Source organism: Solanum pennellii, chromosome 10 (assembly GCF_001406875.1).
Source record: "Solanum pennellii chromosome 10, SPENNV200".
In the NCBI taxonomy this organism is placed as follows: Eukaryota; Viridiplantae; Streptophyta; class Magnoliopsida; order Solanales; family Solanaceae; genus Solanum; species Solanum pennellii.
The window spans coordinates 56,713,247-56,731,407 of NC_028646.1; positions in this window are offsets into that span (position 1 = coordinate 56,713,247).

Here is an 18,161-nt window from a genome sequence, read left to right on the forward strand (position 1 = left end):
AAGAATAGTGTGGACACAGAGCCTACTCCTATCTTGGAGGATACGAAGGTTGTTTTCGATATACCATTAGTTAAAATCAATAAAAGGAGTGAAAATATCAAGACAAAATACAACACTTGCCCATACAAATCAAATTAATTGTAGTCAAAGTGGAAGAAAAATGGAAAGTGCGGAACTATATGATTACTCACATGATTTCGGAATGCCAACAATCTTGGTTCCTTCAGGACTTGCCTAACGTGCAATAATTTTTGTCGCTTTGCATGTTCTTATTTTTTATTTTTTTCTGATTCAAAAATCTGCAATTATGATTACGTTTCACAATTCTCAAATGTGGACATAGAGCTACTCCTATCTTAGAGGATAGGAAGGTTGTTATCGATACACCATCAATTTAAATCAATAAAAGGATTGAAGAAATCAAGACAAAATACAACACTTGCCCATACAAATCAAATTAATTGTACTCGAAGTGTAAGAAAAATGGAAAGCGCAGAACTATATGATTACTCATATGATTTCGGAATGCCAACAATCTTGATTCCTTCAGGACTTGCCTCACGTACAATGAGTTTTGTCGCTTTGCATGTCCTTATTCTTTATCTTGTTCAGCATTCAAGAATTTGCATTTATGATTAAGTTTCACAATTCTCAAACCATAAGTTACTACCAAACAAAATTTGCAGCCTAAAAATGATCATGACAAAATTAAAGTTAAAATATATAGAAAGTCAAATATAAAAATTAAAAGGTCTATTAACTAAAAATTACCACCTAAATAAAACATAAAAGGTAGGAGAGGAAGGTTCACTATTTATAAAGAACAAAGGGTAGTGTGAACAAGTTATTATTGTGTCTTCCCATAAAGGTTACAACTCTTTGGTAAAGTTACAACCCTTAGTAAAGGTCAAAACCTTTCATAAAAGTCACAACCGTTCATAAAAGTTACAACTCTTCATAAAAGTCATAATTTTTCATAAAAGCCACAACTTTTCAAAAAGGTTATAACTCTTTGAAAAAGTTACAATCCTTCGAAAAGGTTACAATCTTTCATAAAACACATAAATTTTCATAAAAGTGATAAATCATCATAAAATTCAAAAAATTTCATAAAACTCACACCTTTTCATGAAAGAAGAAGTCTAGTTTTGAAAATAAAATAAATTAAAAGGGAATCCTGATTTGTGGTGGCACCACGTAGGCGGGATATATATATATACATACATACATACATACATATATATATATATATATATATATATATATGTATGTATGTATGTATATATATATATATATCNCATATATATATACATATATATATATATATATACACATATATATATACATATACATATATATATATATATACATATATATATACACACACACACACACACACACACACACACATATATATATATATATACATATGAGATTAGTGACGAAATAAATGACATAATTAAATATAAATTTTCATAGCAAAAATTTATAGTATTTAACTACGAACTCTAATTTTTTGATATTGTAACAACATTATTTTTTAGGTGAAATTTTTTTGTGTCTAAAATTTAATAAATTATAAGACAAAAAACATTTTGTCATGAATTAGATACATTATTAGTGACGAAATAATGTGTCACTGGTATCTTTAAATTTTTATGACTAACACTACTTAACAAATGGCGCAAACCAATTTTTTGGTGAGAAACTTTAGTGGACAAAACTTTGCTACACATTTATATGTTTCATCACTAAAAGCATGTGTCTCATATATTTAAGCACGAAAAGTAAATTTTGTCACTAAAAACGAATAATTAGTAACCAATTTGATGTGTAGTTTGTCATGAATTATTTACACTATTAGTGGCGAGATAATTTGTCAACTATAACATTAAATTTGTGACTAACACTACTTAACAAAATGGCGCCAAATAATTTTTTGGTGGCAAACTTTAGTGGACAAAACTTTGCTACGAATTCCTATGTTTCGTCACTTAAAGTATCTTCTCATATATTTAAGCACGAAAAGTATATTTTGTCACTAAAAGCGAATAATTAGTGACGAATTTGATGTTGTAGGTAATAATTTCGTAGCTATATATCATATTTATTGTAGTGTTGCTTGCTCATCCGTGTGAGGATGAAATGCAGTACTTAAGTTCACAATTGAACCCTAGCCTTTTTTAATAAACTTCCAGAAATGTGCAGTAAATGTGCACCTCTATCTGAAATAATGGAGATTGGGACCCCATGAAGTCTTACCACTTCCAGAATATATAACCTGGCATAATCTTCTTATGAATTGGTAGTCTTTATCGACAGAAAATGGGCGGATCTTGTAATTCTATCGTCAATCACCCAAGTATATTAAATCATGCTTCCTGCGAGACCTTGGAAAGACTGTGATGAAATACATATTAATCATCACCCACTTCCATTCTAGAAGTTCTATATTTTGAGCCAAACCACCAGGCCTTTGGTGCTCTACTTTAACTTGTTGGCAATTTGGGCACTTGGCAAAAAAAAATGTCCTTCTTCATACCATTCCACCAATATATTTCTCTCAAATCACGATACATTTTTGTGTAACCCATATGAGTAGAATATCTGTAGCTATGAGCTTCCTCCATGATTCTCTCTATCCACCATTGGTACACGAAATCTGCCTTGATACCTCAACACACCATCTCCCCCTTTTTCAAAAGTCATTACTTTTTTCTTATTAACATTCGCCTTTAACTAAAGCAAAATGGGATTTTGGTCTTGCTTGCCTTTTACTTCTGATAGTAATGAAGATTGAGCCCCATTCATCACTACTACTACTCCTTCTGTGGAATCCATTAGTCGGACTGCCAATCGTACAAGTCTACGCACATCTATTGCTAAATCTCTCTTTTATTCCTCAACATGGGTGGTATTATCCATAGATAACTTGCTTAAGGCATCAGCAACAACATTAGTCTTACCTGGGTGGTAAAGAATATTCATGTCATAATCCTTGAGCAATTATAACCTCCTTCTTTATTTGAGATTAAGCTCTTTCTGAGTGAACACATATTGTAGGCTCTTGTGATCAGTGAATAGAATCAACATGAACACCATACAAATAATGACTTCATATCTTCAAAGCAAAAACTTACAAATAATGACTTCATATCTTCAAAGCAAAAACTACAGTAATTATTCTCATGAACTTTCAACTCTCTGGAGGCATGGGCTATAACCTTGTCGTTCTGCATTATACTCAACCCAAACCAAATCTTGATGCATCACAATACACCAAAAAACCTTGATTACCTTCTGGTAAGGTCAAAATTGGGGCAGTAGTCAACCTCTTTTCCAGTTCATCATAGTTTTTCTCGCAAGCTTCAGATCATTAAAACTTAACTGTCTTCTGAGTCAATTTGGTCAAAGGAGAATAAATAGATGAGAATCCCTCTACAAACCTTCTATTATAGCCAGCCAAACCCAAGAAACTCCTAATATCAGTTGTAGATGTGGGTCTAAGCCAATTCTACACTACCTCAGTTTATTGAGTATCAACTTTAATCCCTCTCCGGACACAATATGGCCTAAGAATATCAGAGACTCAATCCAAAACTCACACTTAGAGAACTTGGCATGCAACTCTCTATCTTTCAATGTCTGAAGAACTATTCTGAGATGACTAGCATGATCTTCTTCATTCCTTGAATAGATTAGTATGTCATCAATGAAGACGATAACAAACATATCTAATAAGTTTTGAAGACTCTATTCATAATATCCATGAACGTTGAAGGCACATTGTTCAACCCAAAGGACATGAACAAAAACTCATAATGACCATAGCGGGTTTTGAAAGCTTTCTTGGAATATCACACTCCATCACTCTTAACTGGTGGTAACCATATCTCAAAACAGGTGGAATCTTAAGCTGATCAAATAATTCATCAATATCCTTAGAGAAGGATACTTGTTCTTGATAGTAACATTATTCAATTGACGACAATATATACATATCCTAAGGGAACCATGTTTCTTTCTCACAAACAAGACCAAAGCGCCCAAGGTGAGTGTAACATTCTGAAAAATCATATGTCTAATGAAGAGTCAGTATGCCCTTAGGATAGCCTATTAGGGGTACATAGGCACCCCAATGCCCAATATCGAGAAATATTGGGCATAGAATAGAAAATTTGGCTAAGGGATATTAGCCAATTTTCTATATACGAATAAGAAGTATACTTTTTGGGTTGTCAAACCCATATCCAAGATTGTTGTTCAATAAATATACCTTCAATGACGACCCTAAGATTAAAGAAAATCTTTTATGAATAGTTTCACACAAAGTACTAGGAATCCAAGTATCACGCCTAGTACCATTCCACAAAACCATTTAAAATGATCATATAAATTAAGCAGTGTCCAAGGACATAATGAGGGTCCTTGGAACAATAATTAAACATTTCCAAATGAACCATAAATAATAGTTAGTTAGGAAAGTGCACCCAACCCATGTGCAAGCACATATGCAAGACATGTGAATAAGCTGTCAAAGGAGGGGACCACCCTAACCGAATTGGGTTAAGGTAGTTAAAGGGAAAAACGTGCACAAGGAACCACTCCATGTGGGGCATAACCTCCCTACTAATTCTAGACTCTAACCTACTGCCTTAAATAACTAAATAACCTAGGACTAACCAAATTGGACCCATTAGTGCACCCGAAAACCTAGGACCAAAACAGGGTTGACAAACCTAGTACTAGTTAATGAGACAACATAGTACCTAACCTAGGATGGTCAGGTTAGTTATGGTCCTATCAACTAAGGGGTACATTAGTAATTCACATAGGTTACCTAATTATTTGTTTAGCAAGTTAATTAATTAATTTAAAAGGGCTAAAACCAAAACTACAAAGGAAATTTTCAGATTTTGGTTAAGACAAGAAAGGGACAACTTAGTACCTAACCTAGGATGGTCCAAAGAGTTAGTTAAGGTCCTAACATCTTAGGGATGATTTAGTAAGTACCCTAGGCTACTTAATTATTTAATTTAGCAGCTTAAATAATTAATTTAAAGGGTCAAAACAGAAATCACAAAAAAGTTTCAAGATTTCGGTTGAGACAGGAAAAAGACAACCTAGTATTTAACCTAGGATGGTCCAAAGGATTAGTTGTGGTTATAATGACTTAAGGGTACTTTTGTAATTACACTAGGTTAATTAATTAATTAAATTATCCATTTATTTAACTAAATTAAAGGGGTCAAACCAAAATTCTTCTGTTAACCTAGTATAATGATAAAAACATCCTAGTACTTAACCTAGGATGGTCCTAAAGGGTTGATTATGGTTCCAATGACTTTGGGGTACTTTAGTACTTACCAAAGGTTCCTAAATTAATTAAATTAAGGATTTAATTAATTAATATAAATTCAAAATGTTGACCTAAACCATAGTCAACACCAAAAATTCAGATTTTCGGTCAAGTCAACATTCTCCTATGTTTAGTCAACTTAGGATGTGTTTTTTAGTAATTAGTTAATTAACTTATTAAACCGTGAGTTGAATAACTCAAGGTCAGTTTCTAAACCTAAAAACCAAGTTCAAATTCAAACAAATACACGACTAAAAAAATAAAACAAGCGTGAGAAAAACAGTGAACAAAACGCAAAAAAAAAATAGAAAATTTCTTAGACGATTTTCAAGGTTTCTTCAAGGTTCGTTAAAGGTGGTCTTCGTAGATTAAGTGCTACTTAAGGTATGGGTTTTCTCTCATGAAATTCTTTCTCCAAGAGGCTTTTTAAACGTTTCAAACTCATGAATTTCAAAACTAGGATTGTTTCCCAGTGGTATTGTTGAACGTCTATCTCCCTAGTTATCCTTGTTTTCGATTATTGAAGTATATAGATGTAATCTTGAACATGTTGTTGGTATGTAGTTCTAACTGATTTTATAAGTTCTTTATTTATTAATGAGTAATGAGTTCTATAGATTGGATTCGGATGATTGAGTGATTAGTTACATAGATTAAGGAATGACATAATGCTTAGTTTTGTGTTCGAGAAAGATGAAGTTGTTATGAGTTGTCTATGAAGTTGAGTCTACTGTTATAGGCTGTTCATTGAATGATAATTATAAGTTAATTGAATGTAAAAAGGTTGGCTTACAACAAATGAAGTTTAAATGACCACCATATGGGAAAGTTTGGTTTATGCCAACAAATTGGCTAGCAAAACTATGTCCAAAATATTATCTCCCAAAATGTGTGAAGTTATACTTACAAAGTGATACCGATCTCTACATCAATGAACTCATAACATAGGGTATTGCCAATTAATAGGACAAGTCCCAACATACCCTATCCACACGAACTTGTGAACGTAATAGCATTGAATAAGTAGTTATAACTTTCATAAAGAATCAAAGCTAGTTCATGAATCTATAATGCCAAAATAACTTCATAGCTTGGCCAAACCAAGCATTGAATTGTTCTTGTAACTTAATCAAAGATTAAAATTTCAAGTGTAGTGAAAGTTTGGCTTATGCCAATAAATTTGTCTACAACATTATTTTCAAAATATGTAATAGAATTGGCTAATGATTCCATGAAATTATACTTGAATGAATTGTCTGCCTTATGCCAATGAAATGGCTAACAATACATCATATAAGAGTGATGAATGAAACTGGATATAATGTTATCTTTAAATAATTAAAAGATTAGCTAATGGATAAGGTATACCAAACTAAACATGAATTAGTGTAACTTTGGCTGGTGCCAATAAATTGGCTATGAAGTCAGTTTTAAAATTCTCTAGGCCAATATTAATTTTGTGACAATCATATATAGCCAAAGTATTCATATGACAATATAAGAACATCTAAGGTAATTCAATTAATCCATATCCAAAGGCATGCCAATCATTGGGACAAGTCCCAACATGCCCTAACCAAATGAACTATGAACATATGTAATTCATTGAGTGAAGTTCTCATCGTCCATAAACGATGATGTGAAGCTATCAAACGAAAGTAAGCAAGTAACGTGAGTAATAACATAACTAAAGATGTCTAGGTTAAGAAAGTGACCAGAATGAGGTGTTAAAAGAAGTGAGACAAGCCTCACTTACACCTAAGCTACTATGTTAAAAATACTCACGAATGAAGGTGTTAGAATGTGTGACACAAGTCTCATTAACACCAAAGATGTTATGTAAGTACAATTACATTTAATAAATGTAAAGAAAATTATGACAATTCATTAATTGTGTAAGTAAATGTTACCAAAACGTACTCACCTATGAGAGTGTAAAGCTAATGAAGAAACCAGTCTCTATGTACACTCTAATGAAAGTATTGAGACTAATGTATATTTAATACTAATGATGAGATGACAAATCATCTATTGAGCTATGATGTCCTCATACTAGAAGTTAGCTTCCATGACGTTTGAGTTGAATGAAATGGAACTTTATACAGAGTACCGATAGGCTAGCTATGAGTGGTGATGCCTTCTTTTGGGAAGGGCGGAGGTTCACGTAACTCTCATGAGATGAGACTGTCCGGCATGCCGGGTATGGGTCTCCTTATATCTCCTAGTCTCTGAACCTATACTGCCAATATAGGGATCTAGCGGGGTTCAATTCCAATGTATGCTATCATGTTTTGGGTCACTTTGGCCGGTGATTCCACCTCTTTTCAGTGAAGCGTAGACACTGGATTTCATGATGCTCACATGATCTATGTCAGTTAAGGTTGGAGTTCCTCAATGTATGATAGTTAATGAAATGAAAGATAGTGAAGGTGTTTGTGCAAGACAATCAGGAGGTGAAATCAGATTCAAGTAATGAAATTAGGTCATTCTTGGTCATTGCACTTCATGATACCGATGAGAGTCTTAAACTTCATCATAGGTATAGCTGGTGTTTACATCAGCTTACGAATGAATGAAATGAATAATGTGAAGTACGAATGAACGAATAAAGCAGATTCTGTGTTTGCTAAAGAAGGCCCTCAAGTTGAGGTCCCATATGTTGGGCCCTCACTTGAGATGTCTTATGCTACATCAACAATTCTAAAGTCTCATGTATATGAAATGTATAATATATAAAACATGAAAGTAATTAAATTAATGGTATAATCAATAGAGAATTGCTTATGAAAGGTAATGAATATATAATGTAGAGAATGACTCACTATAAGGCAGGGAAATCATTCCTTAGTCCTTGGATTACTTACATCGATTCATTATGGGTATGGGACTACAATGAATCATTGCACTTGTAATTAAAACATAGGACCAAAGGAGTTATTGATCTACACAACAAAAAGAAGAAAAAGACTGAAAAATAATCTAAATATACAAAGAGGAGCTCTCATCCTAAGAGGATCAAAATCTCAAATCTTCGCCGGAGTTGTTCTAAAATTATGTGGATGATACTAATGTTTTGTAATCATATGGAAAATGACTTGTGTGCTTTGAATTCATGAAATAACATCATATTCATACCACAATTCACATCCAACAATTTAGGAAAGTCTAGTCACTCGGCTTTCCAGAAATAGCATGTTTTTAAGGAAGAGTTTTCTTTAATCATGCATAGCCTTATGTGTATGTGTGCATGCACCCATACTTAGTACAAGTGGTGTAATAACCCCTACTATTTACTATTCTTATAGGTGCAGGTCATAGGACAGGTTGACGACACTTGCAGCGGTTTGGAGTTCAGCGTTTCTCCAAACCATTTGGTAGGTCCTCATGATTTAGAGGATGCTACAAATTTAGTCTAGCCTTAGTTTTAGACATAGCTAGTGGACGTTGTCCCTAGAATTTTTTTTCACCTTCATTTCGAAGCTTAGTAATAAGGCAGTGTTTGGCGAACTATTTATGATATATTCATCTTCAGTTCTGAATTGATTATTTATGTTAGATGGTTGTTCTCTTATGTTGAGCTTAGTATATGATGTATCTAGTTAATAATTATATGAAGTCTATGTATACTTCATACATATAAAAAGTTTTAAATTTTCCACAAATTTAACTAGATGAATGTGATGAATGCAAGATGAGGCTTGTCTGCGACCTGTGACAGGTAAACGACGTCGGTTGCGATTCGGATTCCAGAATTCAGGTCGTGATAGTGAGACACTTGGTCGAATGAAGCCCTTAGATAAGAGATACTTTAACAGCTCTTTCAACTCTACTAGTGTCATTATATATGGAGGAATAGATATAGGATAAGTATCTAGAACAATGTTTATACCAAAGTCTATCTCTCTCAGAAGGAGCTCTGGGAAGATCATCTGGGAAAACTTTAGGAAACTCTCTTACTACTTGAACTAAATGAATTGGAGGTATCTCAACACTTGAGTCGTTAAGTATGACTAAGTGATAGAAGAACCCCTTATAAAAACTAACTTCTTTGTCTTAAGGTACGAAATGAGACGACCCTTAGGCACTACTGAACTACTTTTCCACTCTAAGACTGGCTAACTTGGAAACTGAAACTTGAATAATCGATTTCTACAATCAACTGAGGCATAACAGGCATGAAGTCAATCCATACCAAGAATGACATCAAAATCTACCATGTCTAACTCAATTAAATCAGTCATGGTACTCTTTTTATTGACGGAAACGGGACAATCATGAAAGACTTTCTATTCTAGAATAGACTCACCAACAACTGTAGAAACATTGAATGACTCACTAAGTTGCTCAGGAATAATATCAAAATTCATAGAAACATAAAGTGTTACAAAAGATAAACTCGTTCCTGGATCTAACAAAGCATAAACAGTAAAGTCAAAGACTTGGATCATACCAGTGACAATAGTTGGCGATCCTCTTGCTCTTGGCGAGTATTGATAGCATACGAGTGGTTTACTCCTCCTCCAGTACCAAAAGTAGCCCCTCTTGGTGCAACTATGTTTGGTGAGCAACTGAAGAAGACTAGGCTCTATTGCCTTCATAATCATTTCCCTGCTTGTTCTTTGGACACTTCCAAATGAAATGCCCATTCTGACCACACTTGAAACAACTATGGATCCCTCACGACACGTACGTGACTGGTTCCTATCATACCTAGCGCAGGTTGGAGTCTTACTACACCCTTGCGCCATGCTACCCTGATAATAGGCAAGTTTAGCTCTAAATTTTGACTATTGTACTCATATTTGTTCTTAGGTGCAGGTTCACTAACAAATCATGGAGCAGGTACCTTATGTTTCTACTCGAAAGATGACCAGTTGGCATTACTCTTCTGTTGCATGGACTCATTCCCTGTCTTGTCCCTTTGTTCTTACACTCTTCCCTATCCCTCAACTTTTCTTCCTCAACCTGCTACACATAGACCATCAACCTTGAGATATCCATGTCACCTATCAGTATTGTAGCCCTACCTTCCTTACTCGACAGATGTGACAGCCCAGCAACAAGCAAGCTCATTCTACTCTCATGTCTACAACCATCTCCGAAGCATAACGGGATAGTTAGGCGAACTTAAACACATAATCATGAACACTTAGCGACTCATTTTTAAGGTTAAAAAATTCTCGTACCTTATCCTTCTTCTGTTCTCATGTAAAAACGCCCCAAGAAGGCCTCCTAAAAACAAGCCCAACTCGCAGGTGGCGCATCCTCAGCCCTACCCTCTTTCCATTGATCAAACCAAGTCCTAGCAACACTATTCAATTGATATGCACCTAGTTTAACTCGCTCAGTATCGGCAATATGCATGACCTAAAATACCTTCTTTAGTTTCTCAATAAAATTTTTCTAAATCCTCAATAGTGCTTGAACTCGTGAAACTTGGAGGTTTCATCTTTAAGAACTCTCGGAACCTCAAAATATCAGTCATTTCTTGTCTGGCTCCTCTATATTGTCCAACCTGTTTAGTCACCACTTTCTTAACATCCGGATAGCCTCGCGAAATTCAACATTGATAACTTTTCCTGGAGGTTGCCTTTTAGGTGCATTTGGTAAGTTTGTTCCTTAACATTATGTCTAGCAGGGCGACCTCTAACAGCTCTTCATAGAGTCATGATCATCTGAAACATGTGCAAGCACGAATTAGAGAAAAACTTTTTAGAGATCAAAGTCAAACGCACGAAATGAGTGTGAAAGAAGTGAGAAATTTTCCTAAGTGTTGCAGCCTCCTAATTATAGATGTGGCGCAGTTCACATCGATAACTAAAACTCTATTGACACGACTTCATAGACTCCATATGAATCTTGAACTCTGTGCTCTGATACCAAGTTTATAACGCCTCGAGCCTATACCCTGGGTTGGACTGACACTTAAGAACCATTGATGACCCCAAGCAAACCCTTGGCCTAGCTTACTTACTCAGCGGGAGATTTATTTAAACAAAGACAAGTCAATGTAATAAACTGGAATGTTTAAATGGAATATTTAACTTGACCATTAAGGCAAACCCAATTATTAACATAAGTTAATGATAATGAAAAGACTAAAGAACTAACATCTGACTGTCTATCAATGAATCCTCTAAAACTGAGATGGATGTCGGGACAAACACCAAGACATCCTAATGAACTAATAAAATAATTGAAAATAATAAAAGGAGTCCTCCGGGATGCAAGGAGGCTCACCAACAAACTCGGGAGTGTTCACTGGATCAGTGATCCGCTGGATGTCGATCCTACTTACTTGCGTCTGCATCATAAAATAATGCATGTCAATTGGCATCAGTACATTGAATGTATGAGTATGTGAGTTGGAATGCTAAATACAACATAAGCTTGAAAGATATCTCAAGAACTTATCTGGCTCAACTCAATTCAACATAACTAAACTCATTTCAATATAAAGAAGTTTTTAAAACAAGTGCAATATAAAGAAAAACTGTTTTAAAATATGATGTCAACTCTGTGTGTATGCAAAGATACATATAAGTCTGAAATGTATGTAAAAATACAATAAACTTTGTATGTAAGAATAAAAATATTATTGTGCGAGTTTTTCAAACCGACAACCGTCATGTAAGAGCGATCGTGATGAAACATCATTTTGCCTCTCTCTGTCAGGGTCATCCTATACCTTTCCATGAGTATAGAACCTGAAATACAAAGAAGATCCACTAGTCCATGCTAAAAAGCACTAAAGGAATCATCTAAAAAGTATGACCCTTTTCTACCCTTGGCGGCTACATGGTTTATAAGGGTTGTGAGTTGTCTGAACTTTCCCTATATAAGTGCGCAATACTACTCTCAAAAATAATATAATATTAGATCTTATGTTTAAATATATACTTCCTTTTGTGATTTAAGATTAGTGCTCAAAAACTTAATTCAAAGGCTACCTTAAAAGTCAATGTTTCCCCTCTTGCTTCATTTAGAACGATTACTCTTTTCTAAAAACTAGCTCGCGGGCTCATTGGAAATATCAGTATCCATTCTTATTTAAATGTGAAAATATTTTAAATCTCTTTGGGAATACATAGTCCCTATATACTATTGAAGAAATAAACTTCAACCTTTACTCTTTACTCTTTACTCAACTTGAACTTTAAGTCTTAAAACAAAGTTAAAACATTTGGAAAAGACTTTTGGAGAACTCTAAGAACTTCTCTTGACTTTGATCATAACTTGTCTTGATTTGACTCTTAACTGGCACTTGAATTGAATTATGGATTCAAAGATTGTGAATTGTGATTGGAAGGATCTCATGGTGTTTAGGAATGACTTTAGATAGTTTAACATGAGAAAAGTCCAATATTTCAATATCTGAAGGTGGATCTGCGAAGCGGAGAAGCATTTAAATTTTAATTTCGAAAACAACTTTTTAGGCAGAACGGTGCGTGACCGCTTTTGAACGCGAAACGATTTTTCCCAAAACTGGGGACCAGCTCTGTGACGCGCCACCACTACCCTGAATCATCCGACGAAATTTCTTCTATGTTTTTTAACTCCAAAACCTCTAAAATCCATCGGTTCTTTCCCCAAACACTTAGAATCATTCATACCATCAAATAACATCAGATTCTTACTCGAAAACACAACTAAAAATGTGAATTAATCTCAAGAAACTCCAATCGACACAACCCACAAGAATTCAAACGAAATTTCAAGAACACAAGGATTTACTTTCAAATCTAATAACTTCTCTGAAATTGAATCATGATTGGCACATGGGTGAAATAACCCAACCGTATGTGATATCACATATCATATAGGGATCACCCCCGACAAAATCCACAAACTAATCTCGATAAATCTTTAACGAATCTTGAACATTCTTCTCCTTTCTCTATGCCCTACCGTAAAATCCACTTTTCTAAAACTAACTAAAATGAGACTTTAGCCCAATTTTAACTCCTAAAAATGAATTAGAATATTTAGGTAAGGAAGAGACTAAATTACCTTTCAAAAATCCGGATTTAGACTTCCTTAATCCAATAGCTCAAGTTCCAAAGGGCATAACTTACATATACAAACTCGAACTCGAGCAAACTCAGCGGTGTTGAAAACATTAGTCCAAGAGCATTCAAAGCATATCTGGAAGTACTCCAAACTCATATTGATCTATGAGGTATTTTCGTTTGAAATTGACCAAAACTCACTTTTCCTAACTTAAATAAATTTTCAGATTTTTTTATTATTTCCAAAATTGATTATTTCAAGTTTCTTGGCTTCTTTCTAGTTTTTTCAAATTGCGAGATATTACAATGACTTACATTAAGACCTTAGTAATGAAGTCAGTTGGTCTTGATAGGCAAATAGACCCATTTTCAAATTAAAATGATCCCTAGTGAAGGTAAAACCTTAGTTTGCAGATTTTTATGTGTTATAGTCCCTATATTTTTAGTGATCCAGAAATGCAGATATTTTTAGCTGAAATTTTTCATTGACGTCTTTTAAGATCTTAGTAATAGAGCATGTTGGTCTTGGTGGGCAAACCGGCCCATTTTCAAGTTGGAAAGATCCTAAAAGCAGGTAAATCCTCATTTTTTTCAATATTCATGTGCTATATAGTCCATTGATTTTTGATGATCTAGAATTCCAGATACTTTTTGCTTAGATTTTTCATGGACATCTGTTAAGACCTTAGACATGGAATCAGTTTGTCTCAACAGGCAAATGGGTCCATTTCAAATTAAACTAGCTCCAAAGTAGGTAAACCTCCATTTTGCCGATTTTTGTATACTATAGTCCATGGCTTTGTAGTGATCCGAATTTCCAAATCTTTTGTCAACCTTTTTTGTGGACATCCATTAAGACCTTAATAATGGAGCCAGTTATTTTTTACGGGCAAACGCGCCCATTTAAAGTTCAAACGATCCCCAAAGAAGGTAAACCCCCATTGTGTCAATTTTCATGTTCATGGATTTTTGGTGATTTGAAATTCTGGATTTTCTAACTGAAATATTTTGTCGATGTCCATTAAGACCTTAGTAATGGAGCACGTTGGTTCTGGCGGGCAAACAGACCCATTTTCCAGTTAAAAAGAGCCTTAAAGCAGGTAAACCCCTATTTTATCGATTTTCATGTGCTATGGTCCATGAATATTTGGGTGATCCAAAATTCCAAAAAATAAAATTACTAAATTTTTATATGGATGTCCGTTTAGACCTTAGCAATGGAGTCAGTTTGTCCCGTTGAGCAAACAGACCCATTTTCAAGTTCAAACGAGCCCTAAAGAAGTATACCTCTAATTTTCTAATTTTCGTGTGCTATAGTCTATGAATATTTGGTGATATAGAGATGTTCGTTAAGATCTTAGTAATGAAGTAAGTTGGTCCTAAAGGGCAAACGAGTTCATTTTCAAGTTCAAACGAGTCCCAAAGCAGGTAAATCCTCATTTTGTCGATTTTCGTGTGCTATAGCCCATCAATTTTTAGTGATATGAAATTCTAAATTTTTTTGCTGAACTTTTTCATGGAGGTCCGTTAAGTTCATGATCAAAAGACGTCATGATTAACTATCTAAAAAAATACTCTTAATCATCACAATATACCTCCTATCACAAATCATAACCTTGAATTCATTATTCAAATTTAAGTTAGGTTAAGAATCAAGTATTGATAATTCTTCGAGTCATTTCAAAAGTTTTTTACATTTGTTTTAAACTTGTTTTAAGACTTGAGTATTTAGTTGATTAAGAGTAAGAGTAAGTTCATTGTCTTAAAAATTATATATGGGAACTAAGTATTTCCAAAGAATAAATGTTAAGCATATTTGAGTTTCATCTCTTTTAAGAGATTGATTTTTGAGTAATAATCTCAAACCGCAGAGAAAGAGTTATGAATTTAAACATATGAGGTAAGTATACTTTGGGAGTAGTATTGAGCATCGATATGGAGACTAGTTCATAATAACTCAAGTCTCCATAAATGATGTAGCCAACGTGGGTAGAAAGGAGCATACTTTTTAGATGATTCCTTAATGATTTTAAACATAGCTTAGTGAATCCACTTAATTGAGGCGTTTTATATCTTGACAAGTTATAGGACAGTTCTAGCAGCGTGGGCGAGATTTTGTATTATCACATAGCTTATAGTTATGGTTGTCGGTTAGAGAATATCTCAAACAGAGTTTATTTTTGTATTCTTATATACAACTAAGATATTATTGTATTTTTCAATACTTCGAGATGTTATCTACTACTTTGAATGTTTTATATAAATTGCGTCGTTATTGTTGTTTTATTTCTGCATTGAGTTGAGTATCCATGAGTTGAATAAAGTTGAGGTAAGTGTTTCTTTCAGATTCCAGTTCAAGCTTACGTATTGTTTAGATTTTCCCTCACATGCTAGTATATTCAATATACTTACGTCATTTGGTCTGCATCATTTTTTATGCAGATACAGGCAATCAGGATCAGGATCAGTATCTAGCGCTTTGCTGATCTAGTCGTGCATTATATTTTAGAGTCATTTGGTGATATTTCTTGCTTTTTGGAGGATCCTTTTTTTGTTGCTTTATCATTTCAGTTGTTAGGTTGATCGGGGTCTTGTCCCGACATCCCTCATAGTATTAGAGGGGCTTCATAGACATATGGTTATAGTTCAATAATCTTTTCATTTTCATTCCATTTATATATGTTGAGACATGTGTTGCCCTTTTTTCTAGTTAAATGTTTATTTCTAAAACATTCTAAGTTTATTTTGAGACAGTTGAGTAAAGTTGCATTTGATTTCTCTTATTAATGCTTAAAGTCTTTTGTTGAGAGTCTAGCCAGACTAAGAATTTGTTTAGGGCCAACAATGGTTTGCGAGTGTCAGTCCCGCTTAGGGTGTAGACTTGGGACATGACATTAATATCATGAAAGCATGATATATATTATTTTTCCGCATCGTTTGTTCTTGGACCGCAACCCTTGAAGAATATATATTCATATTAAAAAAGAATATCATATTACAAAGATCAAACTCACTGTCTGTAGGTTTTTGTGTTGGGTTATCCCACATCGGAAGTGGAAGGGGCTGGTGGTCAATTTATAAGTGTGAGGGAANCGTATTTGATAGACTATACAAGAAAATAATTTGTGAAGAAAAATAGAGTGTGAGCGATATTTTAGTAAGACGGAAACCAAAAGAGTGTTGTTCCTTTTGAGTGTGTAGTAGTCACTTTGAGTATTGTATTCGTGACTACACAGTGTAAAATTCCTTACTATAGTAATATCAATTGCTCCTCTTAGTCCGTGGTTTTTTCCCTTATTCAGAAGGGTTTCCACGTAAAATTCTTGGTGTCGTTATTTTCTCATTATATTTCCATTACTTTTACCATATATATTTTTGTGCTTGTCCGCGTTTTTCCAACAATCTGGTATCAGAGCCAAGGTTTTATCTAAGTATGCTCTGTGGTTGCAGCACAGTCTGAACTTCCANGTTTTGGGTTGAGAAAGCCCAAGACCACCCAACGCTGGTATCAGAGCCAAGGTTTTATCTGAGTATGCTCTGTGGTTGCAGCACAGTCTGAACTTCCACATCAGAAAAGATTTACTTTGATTTGCGATAACTATATTTTTTGGTGAAAACTATGGAAGCCAACACAAGTAGAATGGTTACTTTAAATGGTGTTAATTATGCCATTTGGAAGGGAAAAATGGAAGATCTTCTTTATGTTAAGAATTTTTACAAACCAGTATTTACCATTGTAAAGCCTGATAACAAAACAGATGAAGAGTGGAATCTGTTGCATAGAAAGGTCTGTGGATTCATTAGGCAATGGGTCGACGATAATGTGTTGAACCATATTTCTGGGGAAACNAGTTGACGATAATGTGTTGAACAATATTTCTGGGGAAACACATGCTCGAACCCTATGGGAGCATCTTGAAAGTTTGTATGCTCAAAAGACTGGCAACAACAAAATGTTCTTAATAAAGCAGATGTTGAGTTTGAAGTATCATGATGGTTCTCCGATGACATCCCATCTGAATAATTTTCAGGGGATTATGAACCAATTATCTGCTATGGGCATCAAATTTGATGAAGAAATTCAAGGCTTGCTTCTTCTTGGTTCCCTACCAGATTCTTGGGAAACATTTAGAACGTCATTGTCAAATTCTGCTCTGGATGGTGTAATCTCTATGGATTCCGCCAAGAGTAGTGTCTTGAACGAAGGGATGAGAAGAAAAACTCAAGGTTCCTCTTCGTCGGATGTCATGATAACTGGCCCCAGGGGGAGAAATAAAACTCGTAGTTCTCAGCATAGAGAACAAAATAGGAGCNACTCGTCGGATGTCCTGATAACTGGCCCCAGGGGGAGAAATAAAACTCGTGCTTCTCAGCATAGAGAACAAAATAGGAGCAAATCCAAAGGCAGACTTAAGGATATTGAGTGCTATCATTGTGGCATGAAAGGGCACACAAAGAAGTTCTGCAGGAAGTTGAAGAGGGAGAACAATAACAAAGAGGAAACTAAAGAAGATGGCAATGAAAATTGACTAGCCACCGTCACCACCGAAGATCTTGTTATCGTTCTTGATGCAAACATGATAAATATTGCTTGTGATGAGTCAAGCTGGGTTGTGGACACTGGTGCCGCATCTCATGTGACATCAAGGAAGAATTTTTTCTCTTCCTACACTCCTGGTGATTTTTGAACCTTGAGTATGGGTAATGAGACTGTTTCTAGGATGGTTTGTATTGGTACAATTTGTTTGGAAACTAGTGTTGGAACTAAACTAGTTTTGAACAATGTGAAACAT